This window comes from Pseudophryne corroboree, unplaced genomic scaffold (genome assembly GCF_028390025.1).
Source record: "Pseudophryne corroboree isolate aPseCor3 unplaced genomic scaffold, aPseCor3.hap2 scaffold_796, whole genome shotgun sequence".
NCBI lineage: Eukaryota > Metazoa > Chordata > Amphibia > Anura > Myobatrachidae > Pseudophryne > Pseudophryne corroboree.
This window is the reverse complement of record NW_026970375.1, coordinates 118,782-144,943: the sequence shown is the minus strand read 5'-3', so window position 1 is coordinate 144,943 and position 26,162 is coordinate 118,782. Positions and strand designations below refer to the sequence as shown.

General features: G+C 46.8%; 25 non-coding genes and 2 pseudogenes across 25 annotated transcripts; 24 read left to right on the top strand and 3 right to left on the bottom strand.

Annotated features, from left to right (window-relative positions):
• Positions 1–142: 142 nt before the first annotated feature.
• Positions 143–258, bottom strand: LOC135041240 (U5 spliceosomal RNA). The gene has a single exon (XR_010234944.1). It is a non-coding gene; the product is annotated as a U5 spliceosomal RNA (small nuclear RNA).
• Positions 259–532: 274 nt separating this feature from the next.
• LOC135041239 (U5 spliceosomal RNA) lies at positions 533–648 on the bottom strand. The gene has a single exon (XR_010234943.1). It is a non-coding gene; the product is annotated as a U5 spliceosomal RNA (small nuclear RNA).
• A 270-nt stretch (positions 649–918) lies between these two features.
• LOC135041238 (U5 spliceosomal RNA) lies at positions 919–1,034 on the bottom strand. Its single transcript, XR_010234942.1, has one exon. It is a non-coding gene; the product is annotated as a U5 spliceosomal RNA (small nuclear RNA).
• A 144-nt stretch (positions 1,035–1,178) lies between these two features.
• Positions 1,179–1,341, top strand: LOC135041220 (U1 spliceosomal RNA). The gene has a single exon (XR_010234928.1). It is a non-coding gene; the product is annotated as a U1 spliceosomal RNA (small nuclear RNA).
• Positions 1,342–2,012: 671 nt separating this feature from the next.
• LOC135041265 (U1 spliceosomal RNA) lies at positions 2,013–2,176 on the top strand. The gene has a single exon (XR_010234968.1). It is a non-coding gene; the product is annotated as a U1 spliceosomal RNA (small nuclear RNA).
• Positions 2,177–2,328: 152 nt separating this feature from the next.
• LOC135041219 (U1 spliceosomal RNA) lies at positions 2,329–2,491 on the top strand. The gene has a single exon (XR_010234927.1). It is a non-coding gene; the product is annotated as a U1 spliceosomal RNA (small nuclear RNA).
• A 671-nt stretch (positions 2,492–3,162) lies between these two features.
• On the top strand, positions 3,163–3,326 carry LOC135041249 (U1 spliceosomal RNA). Its single transcript, XR_010234953.1, has one exon. It is a non-coding gene; the product is annotated as a U1 spliceosomal RNA (small nuclear RNA).
• A 152-nt stretch (positions 3,327–3,478) lies between these two features.
• LOC135041215 (U1 spliceosomal RNA) lies at positions 3,479–3,641 on the top strand. Its single transcript, XR_010234924.1, has one exon. It is a non-coding gene; the product is annotated as a U1 spliceosomal RNA (small nuclear RNA).
• An 8,569-nt stretch (positions 3,642–12,210) lies between these two features.
• On the top strand, positions 12,211–12,374 carry LOC135041177 (U1 spliceosomal RNA). The gene has a single exon (XR_010234892.1). It is a non-coding gene; the product is annotated as a U1 spliceosomal RNA (small nuclear RNA).
• Positions 12,375–12,526: 152 nt separating this feature from the next.
• On the top strand, positions 12,527–12,668 carry LOC135041173 (U1 spliceosomal RNA; annotated as a pseudogene).
• Positions 12,669–13,360: 692 nt separating this feature from the next.
• On the top strand, positions 13,361–13,524 carry LOC135041263 (U1 spliceosomal RNA). Its single transcript, XR_010234966.1, has one exon. It is a non-coding gene; the product is annotated as a U1 spliceosomal RNA (small nuclear RNA).
• Positions 13,525–13,676: 152 nt separating this feature from the next.
• On the top strand, positions 13,677–13,839 carry LOC135041226 (U1 spliceosomal RNA). Its single transcript, XR_010234932.1, has one exon. It is a non-coding gene; the product is annotated as a U1 spliceosomal RNA (small nuclear RNA).
• Positions 13,840–14,513: 674 nt separating this feature from the next.
• Positions 14,514–14,677, top strand: LOC135041254 (U1 spliceosomal RNA). The gene has a single exon (XR_010234957.1). It is a non-coding gene; the product is annotated as a U1 spliceosomal RNA (small nuclear RNA).
• Positions 14,678–15,649: 972 nt separating this feature from the next.
• LOC135041176 (U1 spliceosomal RNA) lies at positions 15,650–15,815 on the top strand. Its single transcript, XR_010234891.1, has one exon. It is a non-coding gene; the product is annotated as a U1 spliceosomal RNA (small nuclear RNA).
• A 152-nt stretch (positions 15,816–15,967) lies between these two features.
• On the top strand, positions 15,968–16,109 carry LOC135041191 (U1 spliceosomal RNA; annotated as a pseudogene).
• Positions 16,110–16,801: 692 nt separating this feature from the next.
• Positions 16,802–16,965, top strand: LOC135041270 (U1 spliceosomal RNA). The gene has a single exon (XR_010234973.1). It is a non-coding gene; the product is annotated as a U1 spliceosomal RNA (small nuclear RNA).
• A 152-nt stretch (positions 16,966–17,117) lies between these two features.
• On the top strand, positions 17,118–17,280 carry LOC135041205 (U1 spliceosomal RNA). The gene has a single exon (XR_010234916.1). It is a non-coding gene; the product is annotated as a U1 spliceosomal RNA (small nuclear RNA).
• A 671-nt stretch (positions 17,281–17,951) lies between these two features.
• On the top strand, positions 17,952–18,116 carry LOC135041186 (U1 spliceosomal RNA). The gene has a single exon (XR_010234901.1). It is a non-coding gene; the product is annotated as a U1 spliceosomal RNA (small nuclear RNA).
• A 152-nt stretch (positions 18,117–18,268) lies between these two features.
• LOC135041182 (U1 spliceosomal RNA) lies at positions 18,269–18,431 on the top strand. Its single transcript, XR_010234898.1, has one exon. It is a non-coding gene; the product is annotated as a U1 spliceosomal RNA (small nuclear RNA).
• Positions 18,432–19,105: 674 nt separating this feature from the next.
• LOC135041286 (U1 spliceosomal RNA) lies at positions 19,106–19,269 on the top strand. Its single transcript, XR_010234989.1, has one exon. It is a non-coding gene; the product is annotated as a U1 spliceosomal RNA (small nuclear RNA).
• Positions 19,270–19,421: 152 nt separating this feature from the next.
• LOC135041180 (U1 spliceosomal RNA) lies at positions 19,422–19,584 on the top strand. Its single transcript, XR_010234896.1, has one exon. It is a non-coding gene; the product is annotated as a U1 spliceosomal RNA (small nuclear RNA).
• A 673-nt stretch (positions 19,585–20,257) lies between these two features.
• LOC135041284 (U1 spliceosomal RNA) lies at positions 20,258–20,421 on the top strand. Its single transcript, XR_010234987.1, has one exon. It is a non-coding gene; the product is annotated as a U1 spliceosomal RNA (small nuclear RNA).
• Positions 20,422–20,573: 152 nt separating this feature from the next.
• LOC135041195 (U1 spliceosomal RNA) lies at positions 20,574–20,736 on the top strand. The gene has a single exon (XR_010234907.1). It is a non-coding gene; the product is annotated as a U1 spliceosomal RNA (small nuclear RNA).
• A 674-nt stretch (positions 20,737–21,410) lies between these two features.
• Positions 21,411–21,574, top strand: LOC135041291 (U1 spliceosomal RNA). Its single transcript, XR_010234993.1, has one exon. It is a non-coding gene; the product is annotated as a U1 spliceosomal RNA (small nuclear RNA).
• A 152-nt stretch (positions 21,575–21,726) lies between these two features.
• On the top strand, positions 21,727–21,889 carry LOC135041187 (U1 spliceosomal RNA). The gene has a single exon (XR_010234902.1). It is a non-coding gene; the product is annotated as a U1 spliceosomal RNA (small nuclear RNA).
• A 674-nt stretch (positions 21,890–22,563) lies between these two features.
• Positions 22,564–22,727, top strand: LOC135041290 (U1 spliceosomal RNA). The gene has a single exon (XR_010234992.1). It is a non-coding gene; the product is annotated as a U1 spliceosomal RNA (small nuclear RNA).
• Positions 22,728–22,879: 152 nt separating this feature from the next.
• On the top strand, positions 22,880–23,042 carry LOC135041194 (U1 spliceosomal RNA). The gene has a single exon (XR_010234906.1). It is a non-coding gene; the product is annotated as a U1 spliceosomal RNA (small nuclear RNA).
• Positions 23,043–26,162: the final 3,120 nt, after the last annotated feature.

Here is a 26,162-nt window from a genome sequence, read left to right as displayed (position 1 = left end):
TTTCCATGTGTTCCCAGATCTTTCAAACAATTAGTGTGGTCAAGAAAGTTCTGTTTGAAAAGAAACAAACATTTACTGTCATTTCTATGCAAATGAGCTTACATTAAAGCACACTCGTTCTATCTTTAAACCGATAAAATAAAACCCCAATAAGATGGGGCATGCAAAAATTGAGATAAAACTCAGTTTTGCTCCTCTCCACGGAAATCTTTAGTAAAAGGCGAAAGATTTGTTCGTTCTGAAGAGAAACCACAGCATGACCAAGATTCTACCTGTCGCCTGAGTGCCATGCCAGCAGTCCTCATTCAGCTCAAAGTGAGCACCAACTTTGAAAGAAAGAAAGCAGATTTCTCACCAGGCTTCCCCTTGCTATAAACATGGTTTGTACTCTTTTCCATGTGCTCCCAGATCTTTCAAGCAATTAGTATAGTCAAGAAAGTTCTGTTTGAAAAGAAACAAACATTTACTGTCATTTCTATGCAAATGAGCTTACATTAAAGCACACTCGTTCTATCTTTAAACTGATAAAAGAAACCCCAATAAGACGGGGCATGCAAAAATTGAGATAAAACTCAGTTTTGCTCCTCTCCACGGAAATCTTTAGTAAAAGGCGAAAGATTTGTTCGTTCTGAAGAGAAACCAGAGCATGACCAAGATTCCACCTGTCGCCTGAGTGCCGTGCCAGCAGTCCTCATTCAGATCAAAGTGAGCGCCCAATTTGAAAGAAAGCAGATTTCTCACCTGTCTTCTCCTTGCTATAAGCATGGTTTGTACTGTATTCCATGTGCTCCCAGATCTTTCAAGCAAGTAGCATGGTCAAGAAAGTTCTGTTTGAAAAGAAACAAACATTTACTGTCATTTCTATGCAAATGAGCTTACATTAAAGCACACTCATTCTATCTTTAAACCGATAAAAGAAACCCCAAAAAGATGGGGCATGCAAAAATTGAGATAAAACTCGGTTTTGCTCCTCTCCACGGAAATCTTTAGTAAAAGGCGAAAGATTTGTTCGTTCTGAAGAGAAACCAGAGCATGACCAAGATTTTTATCTGAAAATATGTGTTCTCCCTGCAGTTGTTGTCCCCAGATGAGAGTTCCCTTGTGCTGCCTCAGTTGAATCTCCTTTACTTGACAGGGGGATGCTCGAGCAGCGACCCTCCCCAGCTCTAGCCCAACTCCTACTTACCTGCCAGGTGAGATACTATGATCATGAAGGTGCTTCTCCCAGGGCAAGGCTCACCCATTGCACTCTGGGTGTGCTGCTTCTGCGTTTTCCCCAAATGTGGGAAACTTGACTGCATAATTTGTGTTTCCCCTGGTCGGCTCTCGTATAATTCAGATCTCTTTGTCTCAGGTCTCTCTCCAGCCTAGTTTGCTGTCTGTTTCCACTTCTCTTTTCTTGAGCCGCTCCCTTCTATGCCCTTGCGCACTATCCTGACTTCTCCCGTCTGCTTACTTCGTGCCTTCCAACGCACAATGCAAACTACAGGTAGTGCTGCAGGGCCCACACCCTTTTACTTGCCTTACAGAGCGTCTCTGGAGCAGTTACAGTGCCCAGCTGCTGCAAGAAATCAGCTTGAATGCTTCAGGGGCTGGGGCATAGCCAACATGAGCCCCACACCGAAGGAGGGTGGAGGTGTGTAATGCGAACTAGGGGTCATCCAAGCGCCGCAAAAGGCCGCCATGCCCTGCACGCCCCTTGTCTCTTTTCATATGCAGACGAGGGTTGAAGCCAACTTTGACCCACTGTTTGGATGACATCACCATATGCAAATCCATCTGCTGCAGGCCTTCCCCCAGGAATGCTTGCACTAGTTGTTGCATTTGGTTTGTTGTTTGGGGGTGCTTCAGTATTAGGCAGCCTTCTGCCCTCCCATGTTCATCTGAAAATATGTGTTCTCCCTGCAGTTGTTGTCCCCAGATGAGAGTTCCCTTGTGCTGCCTCAGTTGAATCTCCTTTACTTGACAGAGATGTGCCTGAGCAGCGGCCCTCCCCAGCCCTATCCCAAATCATACTTATTTTGCATAGGCGATACCATGGTCATGAAGATTGTTCTCCCAGGGTGAGGTTCATTCATTGCATTCTGGGTATGCTGACCCCTGTGATTTCCCCAAATGTGGGAAACTCGACTGCATTATTTGTGGTAGTGGGGGACTGTGTTTGTGCTTTCCTCTGGTCAGCTCTGGTAAAAATCAGATTTCTTTATATCAGATCTTCCTCTAGCCTTGTTCTTCTTTCGAGAGTTCCCTTGTGCTGCCTCAGTTGGATCTCTTTCACTTGAGAGGGGGGTGCCCGAGCAGCGACCCTCCCCAGCTCTAGCCCAACTCCTACTTACCTGCCAGGTGAGATACTATGATCATGAAGGTGCTTCTCCCAGGGCAAGGCTCACCCATTGCATTCTGGTTGTGCTGCCCCTGCGATTTCCCCAAATGTGGGAAACTTGACTGCATAATTTGTGTTTCCCTTGGTCATCTCTCGTATAATTCAGATCTCTTTGTCTCAGGTCTCTCTCCAGCCTAGTTTGCTGTCTGTTTCCACTTCTCTTTTCTTGAGCCGCTCCCTTCTATGCCCTTGCGCACTATCCTGACTTCTCCCGTCTGCTTACTTCGTGCCTTCCAATGCACAATGCAAACTACAGGTAGTGCTGCAGGGCCCACACCCTTTTACTTGCCTTACAGAGCAGCTCTGGAGCAGTTACAGTGCCCAGCTGCTGCAAGAAATCAGCTTGAATGCTTCAGGGGCTGGGGCATAGCCAACATGAGCCCCACACCGAAGGAGGGTGGAGGTGTGTAATGCGAACTAGGGGTCATCCAAGCGCCGCAATAGGGCGCCATGCCCTGCACGCCCCTTTTCTCTTTTCATATGCAGACGAGGGTTGAAGCCAACTTTGACCCACTGCTTGGATGGCATCACCATATGCAAATCCATCTGCTGCAGGCCTTCCCCCAGGAATGCTTGCACTAGTTGTTGCATTTGGTTTGTTGTTTGGGGGTGCTTCAGTATTAGGCAGCCTTCTCCCCTCCCATGTTCATCTGAAAATATGTGTTCTCCCTGCAGTTGTTGTCCCCAGATGAGAGTTCCCTTGTGCTGCCTCAGTTGAATCTCCTTTACTTGAAAGAGATGTGCCTGAGCAGCGGCCCTCCCCAGCCCTATCCCAAATCATACTTATTTTGCATAGGAGAGACCATGGTCTTGAAGATTGTTCTCCCAGGGTGAGGTTCATTCATTGCATTCTGGGTATGCTGACCCCTGTGATTTCCCCAAATGTGGGAAACTCAACTGCATTATTTGTGGTAGTGGGGGACTGTGTTTGTGCTTTCCTCTGGTCAGCTCTGGTAAAAGTCAGATTTCTTTGTTTCAGATCTTCCTCTAGCCTTGTTCTTCTTTCGAGAGTTCCCTTGTGCTGCCTCAGTTGGATCTCCTTCACTTGACAGGGGGGTGCCCGTGCAGCGACTCTCCCCAGCTCTAGCCCAACTTCTACTTACCTGCCAGGTGAGATACTATAATCATGAAGGTGCTTCTCCCAGGGCAAGGCTCACCCATTGCACTCTGGATGTGCTGCCCCTGCGATTTCCCCAAATGTGGGAAACTTGACTGCATAATTTGTGTTTCCCCTGGTCGGCTCTCGTATAATTCAGATCTCTTTGTCTCAGGTCTCTCTCCAGCCTAGTTTGCTGTCTGTTTCCACTTCTCTTTTCTTAAGTGCCTTCCAATGCACAATGCAAACTACAGGTAGTGCTGCAGGGCCCACACCCTTTTACTTGCCGTACAGAGCAGCTCTGGAGCTGTTACAGTGCCCAGCTGCTGCAAGAAATCAGCTTGAATGCTTCAGGGGCTGGGGCATAGCAAACATGAGCCCCACACCGAAGGAGGGTGGGGGTGTTTAATGCGAACTAAGGGTCATCCAAGCGCCGCAAAAGGCCGCCATGCCCTGCATACCCCTTTTCTTTTTTCATATGCAGATGAGGGTTCCAGCCAACTTTGGCCCACTGCTTGGATGACATCACCGTATGCAAATCCGTCTTCTGCAGAACTTCCCCCAGGAATGCTTGTACTAGTTGTTGCATTTGGTTTGTTGTTTGGGGGTGCTTCAGTATTAGGCAGCCTTCTGCCCTCCCATGTTCATCTGAAAATAGAGATATCGGCAAGGAAAAGCTGTATTGTACCTTTGCATTTTTCTCCCAAACGAAGGACACTAGAATGAAAATTTTAAAGCCTCCTATTAGTGCTTCATCTACACGTTATAGCCCTTAATTTTCCAATGCCTATCTCTTTGCAAAAGAGAGATATCGGCAAGGAAAAGCTGTATTGTACCTTTGCAGTTTTCTCCCAAACGAAGGACACTAGAATGAAAATTTTAAAGCCTCCTGTTAGTGCTTCATCTACACGTTATAGCCCTGAATTTTCCAATGCCTATCTCTTTGCAAAAGAGAGATATCGGCAAGGAAAAGCTGTATTGTACCTTTGCATTTTTCTCCCAAACGAAAGACACTAGAATGAAAATTTTAAAGCCTCCTGTTAGTGCTTCATCTACACGTTATAGCCCTGAATTTTCCAATGCCTATCTCTTTGCAAAAGAGAGATATCGGCATGGAAAAGCTGTATTGTACCTTTGCATTTTTCTCCCAAACGAAGGACACTAGAATGAAAATTTAAAAGCCTCCTGTTAGTGCTTCATCTACACGGTATAGCCCTGAATTTTCCAATGCCTAGCTCTTTGCAAAAGAGAGATATTGGCAAGGAAAAGCTGTATTGTACCTTTGCTTTTTTCTCCCAAACGAAGGACACTAGAATGAAAATTGTAAAGCCTCCTCTTAGTGCTTCATCTACACGTTATAGCCCTGAATTTTCCAATGCCTATCTCTTTGCAAAAGAGAGATATCGGCAAGGAAAAGCTGTATTGTACCTTTGCATTTTTCTCCCAAACGAAGGACACTAGAATGAAAATTTTAAAGCCTCCTGTTAGTGCTTCATCTACACGTTATAGCCCTGAATTTTCCAATGCCTATCTCTTTGCAAAAGAGAGATATCGGCAAGGAAAAGCTGTATTGTACCTTTGCATTTTTCTCCCAAACGAAAGACACTAGAATGAAAATTTTAAAGCCTCCTGTTAGTGCTTCATCTACACGTTATAGCCCTGAATTTTCCAATGCCTATCTCTTTGCAAAAGAGAGATATCGGCAAGGAAATGCTGTATTGTACCTTTGCATTTTTCTCCCAAACGAAAGACACTAGAATGAAAATTTTAAAGCCTCCTGTTAGTGCTTCATCTACACGTTATAGCCCTGCATTTTCCAATGCCTATCTCTTTGCAAAAGAGAGATATCGGCAAGGAAAAGCTGCATTGTACTTTTGCATTTTTCTCCCAAACGAAGGACACTAGAATGAAAATTTTAAAGCCTCCTTTTAGTGCTTCATCTACACGTAATAGCCCTGAATTTTCCAATGCCTATCTCTTTGCAAAAGAGAGATATCGGCAAGGAAATGCTGTATTGTACCTTTGCATTTTTCTCCCAAACGAAAGACACTAGAATGAAAATTTTAAAGCCTCCTGTTAGTGCTTCATCTACACGTTATAGCCCTGCAATAGAAACACCTTGGCTGGCGAAAATACATCACATATAGCCCCCAGGGCTATATGGATGAATTTTAACCCCTGGCAGATTCCACAGAAAAACGGGAGAAAAGGCCGCCGAGAAGGGGGCGGAGCCTATCTCCTCAGCACACTGGCGCCATTTTCTCTCACAGCTCCGTTGGAGGGAAACTCCCTGGCTCTCCCCTGCAGTTACTACACTACAGAAAGGGGTTAAAAAAGAGAGGGGGGCACTAATTAGGCGTAGTATAACAATACAGCAGCTATAAGGGGAAAAACACTTATATAAGGTTATCCCTGTATATATATATATATATATATATAGCGCTCTGGTGTGTGCTGGCATACTCTCCCTCTGTCTCCCCAAAGGGCTAGTGGGGTCCTGTCCTCTATCAGAGCATTCCCTGTGTGTGTGTGTGTGTCGGTACGATTGTGTCGACATGTATGAGGAGGAAAATGGTGTGGAGGCGGAGCAATTGCCTGTAATGGAGTTGTCACCCCCTAGGGAGTCGACACCTGAGTGGCTGAGCTTATGGAAGGAATTACGTGACAGTGTCAGCTCTTTACAAAAGATTGATGACATGAGACAGCCGGCTACTCAGCCTGTGCCTGTCCAGGTGTCTCAAAAGCCATCAGGGGCTCTAAAACGCCCGTTACCGCAGATGGCAGATACAGACGCCGACACGGATACTGATTCCAGTGTCGACGATTAAGAGACGAATGTGACTTCCAGTAGGGCCACACGTTACATGATTGAGGCTATGGAAAATGTTTTTACACATTTCTGATAATACCAGTACCACTAAAAAGGGTATTATGTTGGGTGAGAAAAAACTGCCTGTAGTTTTTCCTGCATCTGAGGAATTAAATGAAGTGTGTGATGATGCGTGGGTTTCCCCCGATAAAAACTGTTAATTCCTAAAAAGTTATTAGCATCATACCCCTTCCCGCCAGAGGATAGGGCACATTGGGAAACACCCCCTAGGGTGAATAAAGCCCTCACACGCTTGTCTAAACAGGTGGCACTACCGTCCCCGGATACGGCCGCCCTTAAGGAACCTGCTGACAGAAAGCAGTAAAATATCCTAAAATGTATATACACTCACACGGGTGTGATACTGCGACCAGCAATCGCCTCAGCCTGGATGTGCAGTGCTGGGGTGGCTTGGTCGGATTCCCTGACTGACAATATTGATACCCTAGATAGGGACAGTATATTACTGACTATAGAGCATTTAAAAGATGCTTTCTATATATGCGTGATGCACAGAGGGATATTTGCCGACTGGCATCAAGAGTAAGTGCGCTGTCCATTTCTGCCAGAAGAGGGTTATGGACAAGACAGTGGTCATGTGATGCTGATTCCAAAAGGCATATGGAAGTATCGCCTTATAAAAGGGAGGAGTTATTTGGGGTAGGTCTAACAGACCTGGTGGCCACGGCAACGGCTGGGAAATCCACATTTTTACCCCAGGTAGCCTCTCAACATAAGAAGACGCCGTATTATCAGGCGCAGTCCTTTGGGCCCCATAAGGGCAAGCGGGCAAAAGGCTCCTCATTTCTGCCCCGTGGCAGAGGGAGAGGAAAAAGGCTGCAGCAAACAGCCAGTTCCCAGGAACAGAAACGGTGGGGGCCCGTCTCATAAATTTCAGCGTGCAGTGGGCTCACTCACAGGTGGACCCCTGGATCCTTCAGGTGGTATCTCAGGGGTACAAATTGGAATTCGAGACGTCTCCCCTTCGCCGTTTTCCTAAAGTCTGCTTTACCGACGTCTCCCTCCGACAGGGAGGCGGTATGGGAAGCCATTCACAAGCTGTATTCCCAGCAGGTGATAATCAAGGTACCCCTCCTACAACAGGGAAAGGGGTATTATTCCACGCTGTTTGTGGTACCGAAGCCGGACGGCTCGGTGAGACCTAATTTAAATCTGAAATCCTTGAACACTTACATACAAAGGTTCAAATTCAAGATGGAGTCACTCAGAGCGGTGATGGCAAACCGGGAAGAAGGGGATTATATGGTGTCTCTGGACATCAAGGATGCTTATCTCCATGTCCCAAATTACCCTTCTCACCAAGGGTACCTCAGGTTTGTGGTACAGAACTGTCACTATCAGTTTCAGACGCTGCCGTTTGGTTTGTCCACGGCACCCCGGGTCTTTACCAAAGTAATGGCCGAAATGATGATACTCCTTCGAAGGAAGGGAGTTTTAATTATCCCTTACTTGGACGATCTCCGGATAAGGGCAAGATCCAGGGAACAGTTGGTAGTCGGGGTAGCACTATCTCAAGTAGTGTTGCGGCAGCACGGTTGGATTCTTAATATTCCAAAATCGCAGCTGATTCCGACGACACGTCTTCTATTCCTAAGGATGATCCTGGACACAGTCCAGAAAATAAGAATTTACTTACCGATAATTCTATTTCTCATAGTCCGTAGTGGATGCTGGGGACTCCGAAAGGACCATGGGGAATAGCGGCTCCGCAGGAGACTGGGCACAAAGTAAAAGCTTTAGGACTAGCTGGTGTGCACTGGCTCCTCCCCCTATGACCCTCCTCCAAGCCTCAGTTAGGATACTGTGCCCGGACGAGCGTACACAATAAGGAAGGATTTTGAATCCCGGGTAAGACTCATACCAGCCACACCAATCACACCGTACAACTTGTGATCTGAACCCAGTTAACAGCATGATAACAGAAGGAGCCTCTGAAAAGATGGCTCACAACAACAATAACCCGATTTTTGTAACAATAACTATGTACAAGTAATGCAGACAATCCGCACTTGGGATGGGCGCCCAGCATCCACTATGGACTATGAGAAATAGAATTATCGGTAAGTAAATTCTTATTTTCTCTAACGTCCTAGTGGATGCTGGGGACTCCGAAAGGACCATGGGGATTATACCAAAGCTCCCAACCGGGTGGGAGAGTGCGGATGACTCTGCAGCACCGAATGAGAGAACTCCAGGTCCTCCTCAGCCAGGGTATCAAATTTGTAGAATTTAGCAAACATGTTTTCCCCTGACCAAGTAGCTGCTCGGCAAAGTTGTAAAGCCGAGACCCCTCGGGCAGCCGCCCAAGATGAGCCCACTTTCCGTGTGGAATGGGCTTTTACAGATTTTGGCTGTGGCAGGCCTGCCACAGAATGTGCAAGCTGAATTGTACTACAAATCCAACGAGCAATCGTCTGCTTAGAAGCAGGAGCACCCAGCTTGCTGGGTGCATACAGGATAAACAGCGAATCAGATTTTCTGACTCCAGCCGTCCTGGAAACATATATTTTCAGGGCCCTGACTACGTCCAGCAACTTGGAATCCTCCAAGTCCCTAGTAGCCGCAGGCACCACATATGAAAAATTAGGTAAGGGCTTTTATAGGATAAAGCCGCCAATTCTGAGACACGATGTACAGAGAGCCAACGTAAAAAATAACAATGTTTATTAATAAAACATATAAAAGATTAATTGTCAAATAACCGGTGAAAAATATATATAAATATATATAAGAACATTCTACCTTTGAGAAAGTCACGTGAACGTGACGAAACGCGTCAGGACCCGCCCCTATCCACACTCAGCTCAGGTGAAATCTTCCAGGTGTTCCTTGGTCCCCGCTGCACCCTCCTTCTACAGCATCCGACATCAGCGGCTTCAGCGCACACGCCGCCACGACCGGGTTGTGAGAGAGACGGTCCATTCCTTTCCGCTGCACAGCGTATATGGGCATTGCAGGACATTGAAGCCGAGGACGCTCGGCTCTTACCAGCCCATTTTGGAAAGGTATTGAATATCAATTTCAACTGAGGGACTTTTTTATTCATTAGGATCCTACCAACACACCTGGTATTTATCAACTATCTAACAAGTGAATCACTGAACTTTTCACCCCAATAAGCTGAGTCATTACAATATACCACTAGTTCACGTCTAGTGACTGTTCTTATATATATTTGTATATATTTTTCACCGGTTATTTGACAATTAATCTTTTTATATGTTTTATTAATAAACATTGTTATTTTTTACGTTGGCTCTCTGTACATCATGTTTCGTTCCTGATATTCAGCGCAGCCGTTTGTTCTTTTTCTATGCTATCACCACAATACTACACATAGTATTCCGGCAAGCGCAGACTATCAGGAACATAAAATTGTGATTATTTAATTCTATGAAACACGTATTGGTTTTCACTTTTTATTTTGATGATTAGGCGCTCGTTTGTTGCAGTTTTTTGTTTTGGTCAATTCTGAGACACGCCTGGCTGAAGCCAGGGCTAACAGCATTACCACTTTCCATGTGAGATATTTTAAGTCCACAGTGGTGAGTGGTTCAAACCAATGTGATTTTAGGAATCCCAAAACTACATTGAGATCCCAAGGTGCCACTGGAGGCACAAAAGGAGGCTGTATATGCAGTACTCCCTTGACAAACGTCTGAACTTCAGGAACAGAAGCCAGTTCTTTTTGGAAGAATATTGACAGGGCCGAAATTTGAACCTTAATGGACCCTAATTTGAGGCCCATAGACAGTCCTGTTTGCAGGAAATGCAGGAAACGACCCAGTTGAAATTCCTCTGTAGGGGCCTTCCTGGCCTCGCACCACGCAACATATTTACGCCAAATACGGTGATAATGTTGTATGGTTACATCCTTCCTGGCTTTGATCAGGGTAGGGATGACTTCATCCGGAATGCCTTTTTCCTTCAGGATCCGGCGTTCAACCGCCATGCCGTCAAACGCAGCCGCGGTAAGTCTTGGAACAGACATGGTCCCTGCTGGAGCAGGTCCTTTCTTAGAGGTAGAGGCCACGGGTCTTCCGTGAGCATCTCTTGAATTTCCGGGTACCAAGTCCTTCTTGGCCAATCCGGAGCCACGAGTATAGTCTTTACTCCTCTCCTTCTTATGATTCTCAGTACTTTTGGTATGAGAGGAAGAGGAGGGAACACATACACTGACTGGTACACCCACGGTGTTACCAGAGAGTCCACAGCTATTGCCTGAGGGTCCCTTGACCTGGCGCAATATCTGTCCAGCTTTTTGTTGAGGCGGGACGCCATCATGTCCACCCTTTGGTTTTTCCCAACGGTTCACAATCATGTGGAAGACTTCTGGGTGAAGTCCCCACTCCCCCGGGTGAAGATCGTGTCTGCTGAGGAAGTCTGCATCCCAGTTGTCCACTCCCGGAATGAACACTGCTGACAGTGCTATCACATGATTCTCCGCCCAGCGAAGAATCCTTGCCACTTCCATCATTGCCCTCCTGCTTCTTGTGCCGCCCTGTCTGTTTACGTGGGCGACTGCCGTGATGTTGTCCGACTGGATCAACACCGGCTGACCCTGAAGCAGAGGTCTTGCCTGACTTAGGGCATTGTAAATGGCCCTTAGTTCCAGGATATTTATGTGAAGTGACGTTTCCATGCTTGACCACAAGCCCAGGAAATTTCTTCCCTGTGTGACTGCTCCCCAGCCTCTCAGGCTGGCATCCGTGGTCACCAGGACCCAATCCTGAATGCCGAATCTGCGGCCCTCTAGGAGATGAGCACTCTGTAACCACCACAGGAGAGACATCCTTGTCCTTGGAGACAGGGTTATCCGCTGATGCATTTGAAGATGCGATCCGGACCATTTGTCCAGCAGATCCCACTGAAAAGTTCTTGCATGGAATCTGCCGAATGGAATCGCTTCGTAAGAAGCCACCATCTTTCCCAGGACCATTGTGCATTGTACTGACACTTGGCCTGGTCTTAGGAGGTTCCTGACTATGTCGGATAACTCCTTGGCTTTCTCCTCCGGGAGAAACACCTTTTTCTGTACTGTGTCCAGAATCATCCCTAGGAACAGCAGACGTGTCGTCGGAATCAGCTGCGATTTTGGAATATTTAGAATCCATCCGTGCTGTCGTAGTACTACTTGAGATAGTGCTACTCCGACCTCTAACTGTTCTCTGGACCTTGCCTGCTTACTTTGTGCCTTCCAATGCACAATGCAAACTACAGGTAGTGCTGCAGGGCCCACACCCTTTTACTTGCCGTACAGAGTAGCTCTGGAGCTGTTACAGTGCCCAGCTGCTGCAAGAAATCAGCTTGAATGCTTCAGGGGCTGGGGCATAGCCAACATGAGCCCCACACCGAAGGAGGGTGGAGGTGTTTAATGCGAACTAGGGGTCATCCAAGCGCCGCAAAAGGCCGCCATGCCCTGCACGCCCCTTTTCTCTTTTCATATGCAGACGAGGGTTGAAGCCAACTTTGACCCACTGCTTGGATGACATCACCGTATGCAAATCCATCTGCTGCAGGCCTTCCCCCAGGAATGCTTGCACTAGTTGTTGCATTTGGTTTGTTGTTTGACCCACTGCTTGGATGACATCACCGTATGCAAATCCATCTGCTGCAGGCCTTCCCCCAGAAATGCTTGCACTAGTTGTTGCATTTGGTTTGTTGTTTGGGGGTGCTTCATTATTAGGCAGCCTTCTGCCCTCCCATGTTCATCTGAAAATTTGTGTTCTCCCTGCAGTTGTTGTCCCCAGATGAGAGTTCCCTTGTGCTGCCTCAGTTGAATCTCCTTTACTTGACAGAGATGTGCCTGAGCAGCGGCCCTCCCCAGCCCTATCCCAAATCATACTTATTTTGCATAGGAGATACCATGGTCATGAAGATTGTTCTCCCAGGGTGAGGTTCATTCATTGCATTCTGGGTATGCTGACCCCTGTGATTTCCCCAAATGTGGGAAACTCGACTGCATTATTTGTGGTAGTGGGGGACTGTGTTTGTGCTTTCCTCTGGTCAGCTCTGGTAAAAGTCAGATTTATTTGTCTCAGATCTTCCTCTAGCCTTGTTCTTCTTTCGAGAGTTCCCTTGTGCTGCCTCAGTTGGATCTCCTTCACTTGACAGGGGGGTACCCGAGCAGCGACCCTCCCCAGCTCTAGCCCAACTTCTACTTACCTGGCAGGTGAGATACTATGATCATGTAGGTGCTTCTCCCAGGGCAAGGCTCACCCATTGCACTCTGGGTGTGCTGCTCCTGCGATTTCCCCAAATGTGGGAAACTTGACTGCATAATTTGTGTTTCCCCTGGTCGGCTCTCATATAATTCAGATCTCTTTGTCTCAGGTCTCTCTCCAGCCTAGTTTGCTGTCTGTTTCAACTTCTCTTTTCTTGAGCCGCTCCCTTCTATGCCCTTGCGCACTATCCTGACTTCTCCCGTCTGCTTACTTTGTGCCTTCCAATGCACAATGCAAACTACAGGTAGTGCTGCAGGGCCCACACCCTTTTACTTGCCGTTCAGAGCAGCTCTGGAGCTGTTACAGTGCCCAGCTGCTGCAAGAAATCAGCTTGAATGCTTCAGGGGCTGGGGCATAGCCAACATGAGCCCCACACCGAAGGAGGGTGGAGGTGTTTAATGCGAACTAGGGGTCATCCAAGCGCCGCAAAAGGCCGCCATGCCCTGCACGCCCCTTTTCTCTTTTCATATGCAGACGAGGGTTGAAGCTAACTTTGACCCACTGCTTGGATGACATCACCGTATGCAAATCCATCTGCTGCAGGCCTTCCCCCAGGAATGCTTGTACTAGTTGTTGCATTTGGTTTGTTGTTTGGGGGTGCTTCAGTATTAGGCAGCCTTCTGCCCTCCCATGTTTATCTGGAAATATGTGTTCTCCCTGCAGTTGTTGTCCCCAGATGAGAGTTCCCTTGTGCTGCCTCAGTTGAATCTCCTTTACTTGACAGAGATGTGCCTGAGCAGCGGCCCTCCCCAGCCCTATCCAAAATCATACTTATTTTGCATAGGCGATACCATGGTCATGAAGATTGTTCTCCCAGGGTGAGGTTCATTCATTGCATTCTGGGTATGCTGACCCCTGTGATTTCCCCAAATGTGGGAAACTCGACTGCATTATTTGTGGTAGTGGGGGACTGTGTTTGTGCTTTCCTCTGGACAGCTCTGGTAAAAGTCAGATTTATTTGTCTCAGATCTTCCTCTAGCCTTGTTCTTCTTTCGAGAGTTCCCTTGTGCTGCCTCAGTTGGATCTCTTTCACTTGACAGGGGGGTGCCAGAGCAGCGACCCTCCTCAGCTCTAGCCCAACTCCTACTTACCTGCCAGGTGAGATACTTTGATCATGAAGGTGCTTCTCCCAGGGCAAGGCTCACCCATTGCACTCTGGGTGTGGTGCCCCTGCGATTTCCCCAAATGTGGGAAGCTTGACTGCATAATTTGTGTTTCCCCTGGTCAGCTCTCGTATAATTCAGATCTCTTTGTCTCAGGTCTCTCTCCAGCCTAGTTTGCTGTCTGTTTCCACTTCTTTTTTCATGAGCCCCTCCCTTTTATACCCTTGTGCACTATCCTGACTTCTCCTCCTGTCTGCTTACTTTGTGCCTTCCAATGCACAATGCAAACTACAGGTAGTGCTGCAGGGCCCACACCCTTTTACTTGCCGTACAGAGCAGCTCTGGAGCTGTTACAGTGCCCAGCTGCTGCAAGAAATCAGCTTGAATGCTTCAGGGGCTGGGGCATAGCCAACATGAGCCCCACACCGAAGGAGGGTGGAGGTGTTTAATGTGAACTAGGGGTCATCCAAGCGCCGCAAAAGGCCGCCATGCCCTGCACGCCCCTTTTCTCTTTTCATATGCAGACGAGGGTTGAAGCCAACTTTGACCCACTGCTTGGATGACATCACCGTATGCAAATCCATCTGCTGCAGGCCTTCCCCCAGGAATGCTTGCACTAGTTGTTGCATTTGGTTTGTTGTTTGGGGGTGCTTCAGTATTAAGCAGCCTTCTGCCCTCCCATGTTCATCTGAAAATATGTGTTCTCCCTGCAGTTGTTGTCCCCAGATGAGAGTTCCCTTGTGCTGCCTCAGTTGAATCTCCTTTACTTGACAGAGATGTGCCTGAGCAGCGGCCCTCCCCAGCCCTATCCCAAATCATACTTATTTTGCATAGGAGATACCATGGTCATGAAGATTGTTCTCCCAGGGTGAGGTTCATTCATTGTATTCTGGGTATGCTGACCCCTGTGATTTCCCCAAATGTGGGAAACTCGACTGCATTATTTGTGGTAGTGGGGGACTGTGTTTGTGCTTTCCTCTGGTCAGCTCTGGTAAAAGTCAGATTTATTTGTCTCAGATCTTCCTCTAGCCTTGTTCTTCTTTCGAGAGTTCCCTTGTGCTGCCTCAGTTGGATCTCTTTCACTTGACAGGGGGGTGCCCGAGCAGCGACCCTCCCCAGCTCTAGCCCAACTCCTACTTACCTGCCAGGTGAGATACTATGATCATGAAGGTGCTTCTCCCAGGGCAAGGCTCACCCATTGCACTCTGATTTCCCCAAATGTGGGAAGCTTGACTGCATAATTTGTGTTTCCCCTGGTCGGCTCTCGTATAATTCAGATCTCTTTGTCTCAGGTCTCTCTCCAGCCTAATTTGCTGTCTGTTTCCACTTCTTTTTTCATGAGCCCCTCCCTTTTATACCCTTGTGCAATATCCTGACTTCTCCTCCTGTCTGCTTTCTTTGTGCCTTCCAATGCACAATGCAAACTACAGGTAGTGCTGCAGGGCCCACACCCTTTTACTTGCCTTACAGAGCAGCTCTGGAGCTGTTACAGTGCCCAGCTGCTGCAAGAAATCAGCTTGAATGCTTCAGGGGCTGGGGCATAGCCAACATGAGCCCCACACCGAAGGAGGGTGGAGTTGTTTAATGCGAACTAGGGGTCATCCAAGCGTCGCAAAAGGCCGCCATGCCCTGCACGCCCCTTTTCTCTTTTCATATGCAGACGAGGGTTGAAGCCAACTTTGACCCACTGCTTGGATGACATCACCGTATGCAAATCCATCTGCTGCAGGCCTTCCCCCAGGAATGCTTGCACTAGTTGTTGCATTTGGTTTGTTGTTTGGGGGTGCTTCAGTATTAGGCAGCCTTCTGCCCTCCCATGTTCATCTGAAAATATGTGTTCTCCCTGCAGTTGTTGTCCCCAGATGAGAGTTCCCTTGTGCTGCCTCAGTTGAATCTCCTTTACTTGACAGAGATGTGCATGAGCAGCGGCCCTCCCCAGCCCTATCCCAAATCATACTTATTTTGCATAGGAGATACCATGGTCATGAAGATTACTCTCCCAGGGTGAGGTTCATTCATTGCATTCTGGGTATGCTGACCCCTGTGATTTCCCCAAATGTGGGAAACGCGACTGCTTTATTTGTTGGTAGTGGGGGGACTGTGTTTGTGCTTTCTTCTGGTCAGCTCTGGTAAAAGTCAGATTTCTTTGTCTCAGATCTTCCTCTAGCCTTGTTCTTCTTTCGAGAGTTCCCTTGTGCTGCCTCAGTTGGATCTCCTTCACTTAACAGGGGGGTGCCCGAGCAGCGACCCTCCCCAGCTCTAGCCCAACTCCTACTTACCTGCCAGGTGAGATACTATGATCATGAAGGTGCTTCTCCCAGGGCAAGGCTCACCCATTGCACTCTGGGTGTGCTGCCCCTGCGATTTCCCCAAATGTGGGAAACTTGACTGCATAATTTGTGTTTCCCCTGGTCGGCTCTCGTATAATTCACATCTCTTTGTCTCAGGTCTCTCTCCAGCCTAGTTTGCTGTCTGTTTCCACTTCTCTTTTCTTGAGCCGCTCCCTTCTATGCCCTTGCGCACTATCCTGACTTCTCCCGTCTGCTTACTTTGTGCCTTCCTACGCACAATGCGAACTACAGGTAGTGCTGCAGGGCCCACACCCTTTTAGTTGCCTTACAGAGCAGCTCTGGAGCTGTTACAGTGCCCAGCTGCTGCAAGAAATTAGCTTGAATGCTTCAGGGGCTGGGGCATAGCCAACATGAGCCCCACACCGAAGGAGGGTGGAGGTGTTTAATGCGAACTAGGGGTCATCCAAGCGCCGCAAAAGGCCGCCATGCCCTGCATAACCCTTTTCTCTTTTCATATGCAGATGAGGGTTCCAGCCAACTTTGGCCCACTGCTTGGATGACATCACCGTATGCAAATCCGTCTTCTGCAGACCTTCACCCAGGAATGCTTTTACTAGTTGTTGCATTTGGTTTGTTGTTTGGGGGTGCTTCAGTATTAGGCAGCCTTCTGTCCTCCCATGTTCATCTGAAAATATGTGTTCTCCCTGCAGTTGTTGTCCCCAGATGAGAGTTCCCTTGTGCTGCCTCAGTTGAATCTCCTTTACTTGACAGAGATGTGCCTGAGCAGCGGCCCTCCCCAGCCCTATCCCAAATCATACTTATTTTGCATAGGAGATACCATGGTCATGAAGATTGTTCTCCCAGGGTGAGGTTCATTCATTGCATTCTGGGTATGCTGACCCCTGTGAATTTCCCAAATTTGGGAAACTCGACTGCATTATTTGTGGTAGTGGGGGACTGTGTTTGTGCTTTCCTCTGGTCAGCTCTGGTAAAAGTCAGATTTCTTTGTCTCAGATCTTCCTCTAGCCTTGTTCTTCTTTCGAGAGTTTCCTTGTGCTGCCTCAGTTGGATCTCCTTCACTTGACAGGGGGGTGCCCGAGCAGCGACCCTCCCAAGCTCTAGCCCAACTCCTACTTACCTGCCAGGTGAGATACTATAATCAGGAAGGTGCTTCTCCCAGGGCAAGGCTCACCCATTGCACTCTGGGTGTGCTGCTCCTGCGATTTCCCCAAATGTGGGAAACTTGACTGCATAATTTGTGTTTCCCCTGGTCGGCTCTCGTATAATTCAGATCTCTTTGTCTCAGGTCTCTCTCCAGCCTAGTTTGCTGTCTGTTTCAACTTCTCTTTTCTTGAGCTGCTCCCTTCTATGCCCTTGCGCACTATCCTGACTTCTCCCGTCTGCTTACTTTGTGCCTTCCAATGCACAATGCAAACTACAGGTAGTGCTGCAGGGCCCACACCCTTTTACTTGCCGTTCAGAGCAGCTCTGGAGCTGTTACAGTGCCCAGCTGCTGCAATAAATCAGCTTGAATGCTTCAGGGGATGGGGCATGGCCAACATGAGCCCCACACCAAAGGAGGGTGGGGGTGTTTAATGCGAACTAGGGGTCATCCAAGCACCGCAAAAGGCCGCCATGCCCTGCACGCCCCTTTTCTCTTTTCATATGCAGATGAGGGTTGAAGCCAACTTTGACCCACTGCTTGGATGACATCACCGTATGCAAATCCGTCTTCTGCAGAACTTACCCCAGGAATGCTTGCACTAGTTGTTGCATTTGGTTTGTTGTTTGGGGGTGCTTCAGTATTAGGCAGCCTTCTGCCCTCCCATGTTCATCTGAAAATATGTGTTCTCCCTGCAGTTGTTGTCCCCAGATGAGAGTTCCCTTGTGCTGCCTCAGTTGAATCTCCTTTACTTGACAGAGATGTGCATGAGCAGCGGCCCTCCCCAGCCCTATCCCAAATCATACTTATTTTGCATAGGAGATACCATGGTCATGAAGATTACTCTCCCAGGGTGAGGTTCATTCATTGCATTCTGGGTATGCTGACCCCTGTGATTTCCCCAAATGTGGGAAACGCGACTGCTTTATTTGTTGGTAGTGGGGGACTGTGTTTGTGTTTTCCTCTGGTCAGCTCTGGTAAAAGTCAAATTTCTTTGTCTCAGATCTTCCTCTAGCCTTGTTCTTCTTTCGAGAGTTTCCTTGTGCTGCCTCAGTTGGATCTCCTTCACTTGACAGGGGGGTGCCCGAGCAGCGACCCTCCCCAGCTCTAGCCCAACTCCTACTTACCTGCCAGGTGAGATACTATGATCATGAAGGTGCTTCTCCCAGGGCAAGGCTCACCCATTGCACTCTGGGTGTGCTGCCCCTGCGATTTCCCCAAATGTGGGAAACTTGACTGCATAATTTGTGTTTCCCCTGGTCAGGTCTCGTATAATTCAGATCTCTTTGTCTCAGGTCTCTCTCCAGCCTAGTTTGCTGTCTTTTTCAACTTCTCTTTTCTTGAGCTGCTCCCTTTTATACCCTTGTGCACTATCCTGACTTCTCCTCCTGTCTGCTTACTTTGTGCCTTCCAATGCGCAATGCAAACTACAGGTAGTGCTGCAGGGCCCACACCCTTTTACTTGCCTAACAGAACAGCTCTGGAGCTGTTACAGTGCCAAGCTGCTGCAAGAAATCAGCTTGAATGCTTCAGGGGATGGGGCATGGCCAACATGAGCCCCACACCGAAGGAGGGTGGGGGTGTTTAATGCGAACTAAGGGTCATCCAAGCGCCGCAAAAGGCCGCCATGCCCTGCATACCCCTTTTCTCTTTTCATATGCAGATGAGGGTTCCAGCCAACTTTGGCCCACTGCTTGGATGACATCACCGTATGCAATTCCGTCTTCTGCAGAACTTCCCCCAGGAATGCTTGTACTAGTTGTTGCATTTGGTTTGTTGTTTGGGGGTGCTTCAGTATTAGGCAGCCTTCTGCCCTCCCATGTTCATCTGAAAATATGTGTTCTCCCTGCAGTTGTTGTCCCCAGATGAGAGTTTCCTTGTGCTGCCTCAGTTGAATCTCCTTTACTTGACAGAGATGTGCATGAGCAGCGGCCCTCCCCAGCCCTATCCCAAATCATACTTATTTTGCATAGGAGATACCATGGTCATGAAGATTGTTCTCCCAGGGTGAGGTTCATTCATTGCATTTTGGGTATGCTGACCCCTGTGATTTCCCCAAATGTGGGAAACTCGACTGCATTATTTGTGGTAGTGGGGGACTGTGTTTGTGCTTTCCTCTGGTCAGCTCTGGAAAAAGTCAGATTTCTTTGTCTCAGATCTTCCTCTAGCCTTGTTCTTCTTTCGAGAGTTCCCTTGTGCTGCCTCAGTTGGATCTCTTTCACTTGACAGGGGGGTGCCCGAACAGCGACTTTCCCCAGCTCTAGCCCAACTCCTACTTACCTGCCAGGTGAGATACTATGATCATGAAGGTGCTTCTCCCAGGGCAAGGCTCACCCATTGCACTCTGGGTGTGCTGCCCCTGCGATTTCCCCAAATGTGGGAAACTTGACTGCATAATTTGTGTTTCCCCTGGTCGGCTCTCGTATAATTCAGATCTCTTTGTCTCAGGTCTCTCTCCAGCCTAGTTTGCTGTCTGTTTCCACTTCTCTTTTCTTCAGCCGCTCCCTTCTATACCCTTGTGCACTATCCTGACTTCTCCTCCCATCTGCTTACTTTGTGCCTTCCAATGCACAATGCAAACTACAGGTAGTGCTGCAGGGCCCACACCCTTTTACTTGCCTTACAGAGCAGCTCTGGAGCTGTTACAGTGCCCAGCTGCTGCAAGAAATCAGCTTGAATGCTTCAGGGGATGGGCATGGCCAACATGAGCCCCACACCAAAGGAGGGTGGAGGTGTTTAATGCGAACTAGGGGTCATCCAAGCACCGCAAAAGGCCGCCATGCCCTGCACGCCCCTTTTCTCTATTCATATGCAGATGATGGTTGAAGCCAACTTTGACCCACTGCTTGGATGACATCACCGTATGCAAATCCGTCTTCTGCAGAACTTCCCCCAGGAATGCTTGGACTAGTTGTTGCATTTGGTTTGTTGTTTGGGGGTGCTTCAGTATTAGGCAGCCTTCTGCCCTCCCATGTTCATCTGAAAATATGTGTTCTCCCTGCAGTTGTTGTCCCCAGATGAAAGTTCCCTTGTGCTGCCTCAGTTGAATCTCCTTTACTTGACAGAGATGTGCATGAGCAGCGGCCCTCCCCAGCCCTATTCCAAATCATACTTATTTTGCATAGGAGATACCATGGTCATGAAGATTTTTCTCCCAGGGTGAGGTTCATTCATTGCATTTTGGGTATGCTGACCCCTGTGATTTCCCCAAATGTGGGAAACTTGACTGCATTATTTGTGGTAGTGGGAGACTGTATTTGTGCTTTCCTCTGGTCAGCTCTGGTAAAAGTCAGATTTCTTTGTCTCAGATTTTCCTTTAGCCTTGTTCTTCTTTCGAGAGTTCCCTTGTGCTGCCTCAGTTGGATCTCCTTCACTTTACAGGGGGGTACCCGAGCAGCGACCCTCCCCAGCTCTAGCCCAACTCCTACTTACCTGCCAGGTGAGATACTATGATCATGAAGGTGCTTCTCCCAGGGCAAGGCTCACCCATTGTACTCTGGGTGTGCTGCTCCTGCGATTTCCCCAAATGTGGGAAACTTGACTGCATAATTTGTGTTTCCCCTGGTCGGCTCTCGTATAATTCAGATCTCTTTGTCACAGGTCTCTCTCCAGCCTAGTTTGCTGTCTGTTTCCACTTCTCTTTTCTTCAGCCGCTCCCTTCTATACCCTTGTGCACTATCCTGACTTCTCCTCCCGTCTGCTTACTTTGTGCCTTCCAATGCACAATGCAAACTACAGGTAGTGCTGCAGGGCCCACACCCTTTTACTTGCCTTACAGAGCAGCTCTGGAGCTGTTACAGTGCCCAGCTGCTGCAAGAAATCAGCTTGAATGCTTCAGGGGATGGGGCATGGCCAACATGAGCCCCACACCAAAGGAGGGTGGAGGTGTTTAATGCGAACTAGGGGTCATCCAAGCACCGCAAAAGGCCGCCATGCCCTGCACGCCCCTTTTCTCTTTTCATATGCAGATGAGGGTTGAAGCCAACTTTGACCCACTACTTGGATGACATCACCGTATGCAAATCCGTCTTCTGCAGAACTTCCCCCAGGAATGCTTGCACTAGTTGTTGCATTTGGTTTGTTGTTTGGGGGTGCTTCAGTATTAGGCAGCCTTCTGCCCTCCCATGTTCATCTGAAAATATGTGTTCTCCCTGCAGTTGTTGTCCCAAGATGAGAGTTCCCTTGTGCTGCCTCAGTTGAATCTCCTTTACTTGACAGAGATGTGCATGAGCAGCGGCCCTCCCCAGCCCTATTCCAAATCATACTTATTTTGCATAGGAGATACCATGGTCATGAAGATTTTTCTCCCAGGGTGAGGTTCATTCATTGCATTTTGGGTATGCTGACCCCTGTGATTTCCCCAAATGTGGGAAACTTGACTGCATTATTTGTGGTAGTGGGAGACTGTGTTTGTGCTTTCCTCTGGTCAGCTCTGGTAAAAGTCAGATTTCTTTGTCTCAGATTTTCCTTTAGCCTTGTTCTTCTTTCGAGAGTTCCCTTGTGCTGCCTCAGTTGGATCTCCTTCACTTTACAGGGGGGTACCCGAGCAGCGACCCTCCCCAGCTCTAGCCCAACTCCTACTTACCTGCCAGGTGAGATACTATGATCATGAAGGTGCTTCTCCCAGGGCAAGGCTCACCCATTGTACTCTGGGTGTGCTGCTCCTGCAATTTCCCCAAATGTGGGAAACTTGACTGCATAATTTGTGTTTCCCCTGGTCGGCTCTCGTATAATTCAGATCTCTTTGTCTCAGGTCTCTCTCCAGCCTAGTTTGCTGTCTGTTTCAACTTCTCTTTTCTTGAGCCGCTCCCTTCTATGCCCTTGCGCACTATCCTGACTTCTCCTCCCGTCTGCTTACTTTGTGCCTTCCAATGCACAATGCAAACTACAGGTAGTGCTGCAGGGCCCACACCCTTTTACTTGCCTTACAGAGCAGCTCTGGAGCTGTTACAGTGCCCAGCTGCTGCAAGAAATCAGCTTGAATGCTTCAGGGGCTGGGGCATAGCCAACATGAGCCCCACACCGAAGGAGGGTGGAGGTGTTTAATGCAAACTAGGGGTCAGACAAGCGCCGCAAAAGGCCACCATGCCCTGCACGCCCCTTTTCTGTTTTCATATGCAGACGAGGGTTGAAGCCAACTTTGACCCACTGCTTGGATGACATCACCATATGCAAATCCATCTGCGGCAGGCCTTCCCCCAGGAATGCTTGCACTAGTTGTTGCATTTGGTTTGTTGTTTGGGGGTGCTTCAGTATTAGGCAGCCTTCTGCCCTCCCATGTTCATCTGAAAATATGTGTTCTCCCTGCAGTTGTTGTCCCAAGATGAGAGTTCCCTTTTGCTGCCTCAGTTGAATCTCCTTTACTTGACAGAGATGTGCATGAGCAGCGGCCCTCCCCAGCCCTATTCCAAATCATACTTATTTTGCATAGGAGATACCATGGTCATGAAGATTTTTCTCCCAGGGTGAGGTTCATTCATTGCATTTTGGGTATGCTGACCCCTGTGATTTCCCCAAATGTGGGAAACTTGACTGCATTATTTGTGGTAGTGGGAGACTGTGTTTGTGCTTTCCTCTGGTCAGCTCTGGTAAAAGTCAGATTTCTTTGTCTCAGATTTTCCTTTAGCCTTGTTCTTCTTTCGAGAGTTCCCTTGTGCTGCCTCAGTTGGATCTCCTTCACTTTACAGGGGGGTACCCGAGCAGCGACCCTCCCCAGCTCTAGCCCAACTCCTACTTACCTGCCAGGTGAGATACTATGATCATGAAGGTGCTTCTCCCAGGGCAAGGCTCACCCATTGTACTCTGGGTGTGCTGCTCCTGCGATTTCCCCAAATGTGGGAAACTTGACTGCATAATTTGTGTTTCCCCTGGTCGGCTCTCGTATAATTCAGATCTCTCTGTCTCAGGTCTCTCTCCAGCCTAGTTTGCTGTCTGTTTCCACTTCTCTTTTCTTCAGCCGCTCCCTTCTATACCCTTGTGCACTATCCTTGCAATGGTACAAGACAGCTTTTCCTTGCCAATATCTCTCTTTTGCAAAGAGCTGCGCATTGGAAAATTCAGGGCTATGTCGTGTAGATTATGGCCTAACAGGAGGCTTTAAAATTTTCTTTCTAGTGACCTTCGTTTGGGAGAAAAATGCAAAGGTACAAGACAGCTTTTCCTTGCCAATATCTCTCTTTTGCAAAGAGCTGCGCATTGGAAAATTCAGGGCTATGTCGTGGATTTTTGAAAGAAAACAATACTGTCAATATACTATTAAAACAAATTAAAATGGTAAAAGTTATTGTACTTTAAGTAAAAATAAAAGCTAAAATATCAATCCCAGTTTTGGATTACTTTAATGAACAAAAAAAAATGCATATAGCAAAGGATAGTTTCAATCTGCCTACCTCTGGGTTATGGGCCCAGCATGCTTCCATTGCAGTACTCTGCTGCACATGTAAGTGCAAGAGATCCTGAAGCACTCACTCATCATGCGAAAGTACCAATGTGTTTCTTCATTGGTTGCTGGAAGAAACATCTTACAAACACTCTCCAGATTATTGACTTTTTAAAGTTTTTCTAGGAAACGTTCTAGATGAATGCTTATTAGTCTTTGTCAGTATATACTTTTTGCAAAGTGTCTCTGTGGCGCAATCGGTTAGTGTGTTCAGCTATTAATCAAAAGGTTGGTGGTTCAATCCCACCCAGGGACGTAATTGACCTTGTGATCAGATTTTGGTGATATTTAAGTAGACAAGTCAAAATTGCAAACCCCCTCTTATGGTGTAGGGTACCTGGCCTTCTCTGATGTAATCAGAGTTAGATTTGATTCAGTGATTTTATAAAAACAGCTAGGAAGCACAATTTAGCAGTGGGTTGCAGAGAAAAAGAAATATGCTGGCAGAAAAATCCAATTGAGTGATTAAACAGCTCTTCATTTTCTGGCTTTATTTTTATGCTAACTAATTTGTTCTCTGAAAAGTGTCCACAAAGCCAAGTATCTGATTAACATATTTGTAGTGATGGTTTTTCACCTATTACTAAATTAAACTTGCTTCATTGGAAAGGCAGCAAGATGCATCCTCATTTCAATATCTACTGAAATAATACAGGTTGACACCAGGAAACATTAACGCCACTGCATCCTTGCTGCTTTCTCATGTGGAAGTCTGTTTAATGTGAAAACAAGGTGATATCTAATTAGCACACAGGTAAGGAATTAAGAAAATCTTTATTTAAGGGTGAAGATGTTTCTCACAAAATCGTTGCCCCAATGCATCATTGAAATTCAAGCTGGAAAGATGATTTTAATATATCACTTGTACATTTTGTATTGCTCTTCTGGTGACAATGTAGTTTGTTTTTGTCAATTACCATTTTAATAATCGGGTAAAGAAAATTAATTGGATTTTTGAAAGAAAACAATACTGTCAATATACTATTAAAAAAAATTAAAATGGTAAAAGTTATTGTACTTTAAGTAAAAATAAAAGCTAAAATATCAATCCCAGTTTTGGATTACTTTAATGAACAAAAAAAAATGCATATAGCAAAGGATAGTTTCAATCTGCCTACCTCTGGGTTATGGGCCCAGCATGCTTCCAGTGCAGTACTCTGCTGCACATGTAAGTGCAAGAGATCCTGAAGCACTCACTCATCATGCGAAAGTACCAATGTGTTTCTTCATTGGTTGCTGGAAGAAACATCTTACAAAAACTCTCCAGATTATTGACTTTTTAAAGTTTTTCTAGGAAACGTTCTAGATGAATGCTTATTAGTCTTTGTCAGTATGTACTTTTTGCAAAGTGTCTCTGTGGCGCAATCGGTTAGTGTGTTCAGCTATTAATCAAAAGGTTGGTGGTTCAATCCCACCCAGGGACGTAATTGACCTTGTGATCAGATTTTGGTGATATTTAAGTAGACAAGTCAAAATTTCGAAAACCCCTGTTATGGTGTAGGGTACCTGGCCTTCTCTGATGTAATCAGAGTTAGATTTGATTCAGTGATTTTATAAAAACAGCTAGGAAGCACAATTTAGCAGTGGGTTGCAGAGAAAAAGAAATATGCTGGCAAAAAAATCCAATTGACTGATTAAACAGCTCTTCATTTTCTGGCTTTATTTTTATGCTAACAAATTTGTTCTCTGAAAAGTGTCCACAAAGCCAAGTATCTGATTAACATCTTTGTAGGGATGGTTTTTCACCTATTACTAAATTAAACTTGCTTCATTGGAAAGGCAGCAAGATGCATCCTCATTTCAATATCTACTGAAATAATACAGGTTGACACCAGGAAACATTAACGCCACTGCATCCTTGCTGCTTTCTCATGTGGAAGTCTGTTTAATGTGAAAACAAGGTGATATCTAATTAGCACACAGGTAAGGAATTAAGAAAATCTTTATTTAAGGGTGAAGATGTTTCTCACAAAATCGTTGCCCCAATGCATCATTGAAATTCAAGCTGGAAAGATGATTTTAATATATCACTTGTACATTTTGTATTGCTCTTCTGGTGACAATGTAGTTTGCTTTTGTCAATTACCATTTTAATAATCGGGTAAAGAAAATTAATTGGATTTTTGAAAGAAAACAATACTGTCAATATACTATTAAAACAAATTAAAATGGTAAAAGTTATTGTACTTTAAGTAAAAATAAAAGAGCAAAAATATCAATCCCAGTTTTGGAAAATTCAGGGCTATGTCGTGTAGATGATGGCCTAACAGGAGGCTTTAAAATTTTCTTTCTAGTGCCCTTCGTTTGGGAGAAAAATGCAAAGGTACAAGACAGCTTTTCCTTGCAAATATCTCTCTTTTGCAAAGAGCTGCGCATTAAAAAATTCAGGGCTATGTCGTGTAGATGATGGCCTAACAGGAGGCTTTAAAATTTTCTTTCTAGTGCCCTTCGTTTGGGAGAAAAATGCAATGGTACAAGACAGCTTTTCCTTGCCAATATCTCTCTTTTGCAAAGAGCTGCGCATTGGAAAATTCAGGGCTATGTCGTGTAGATGATGGCCTAACAGGAGGCTTT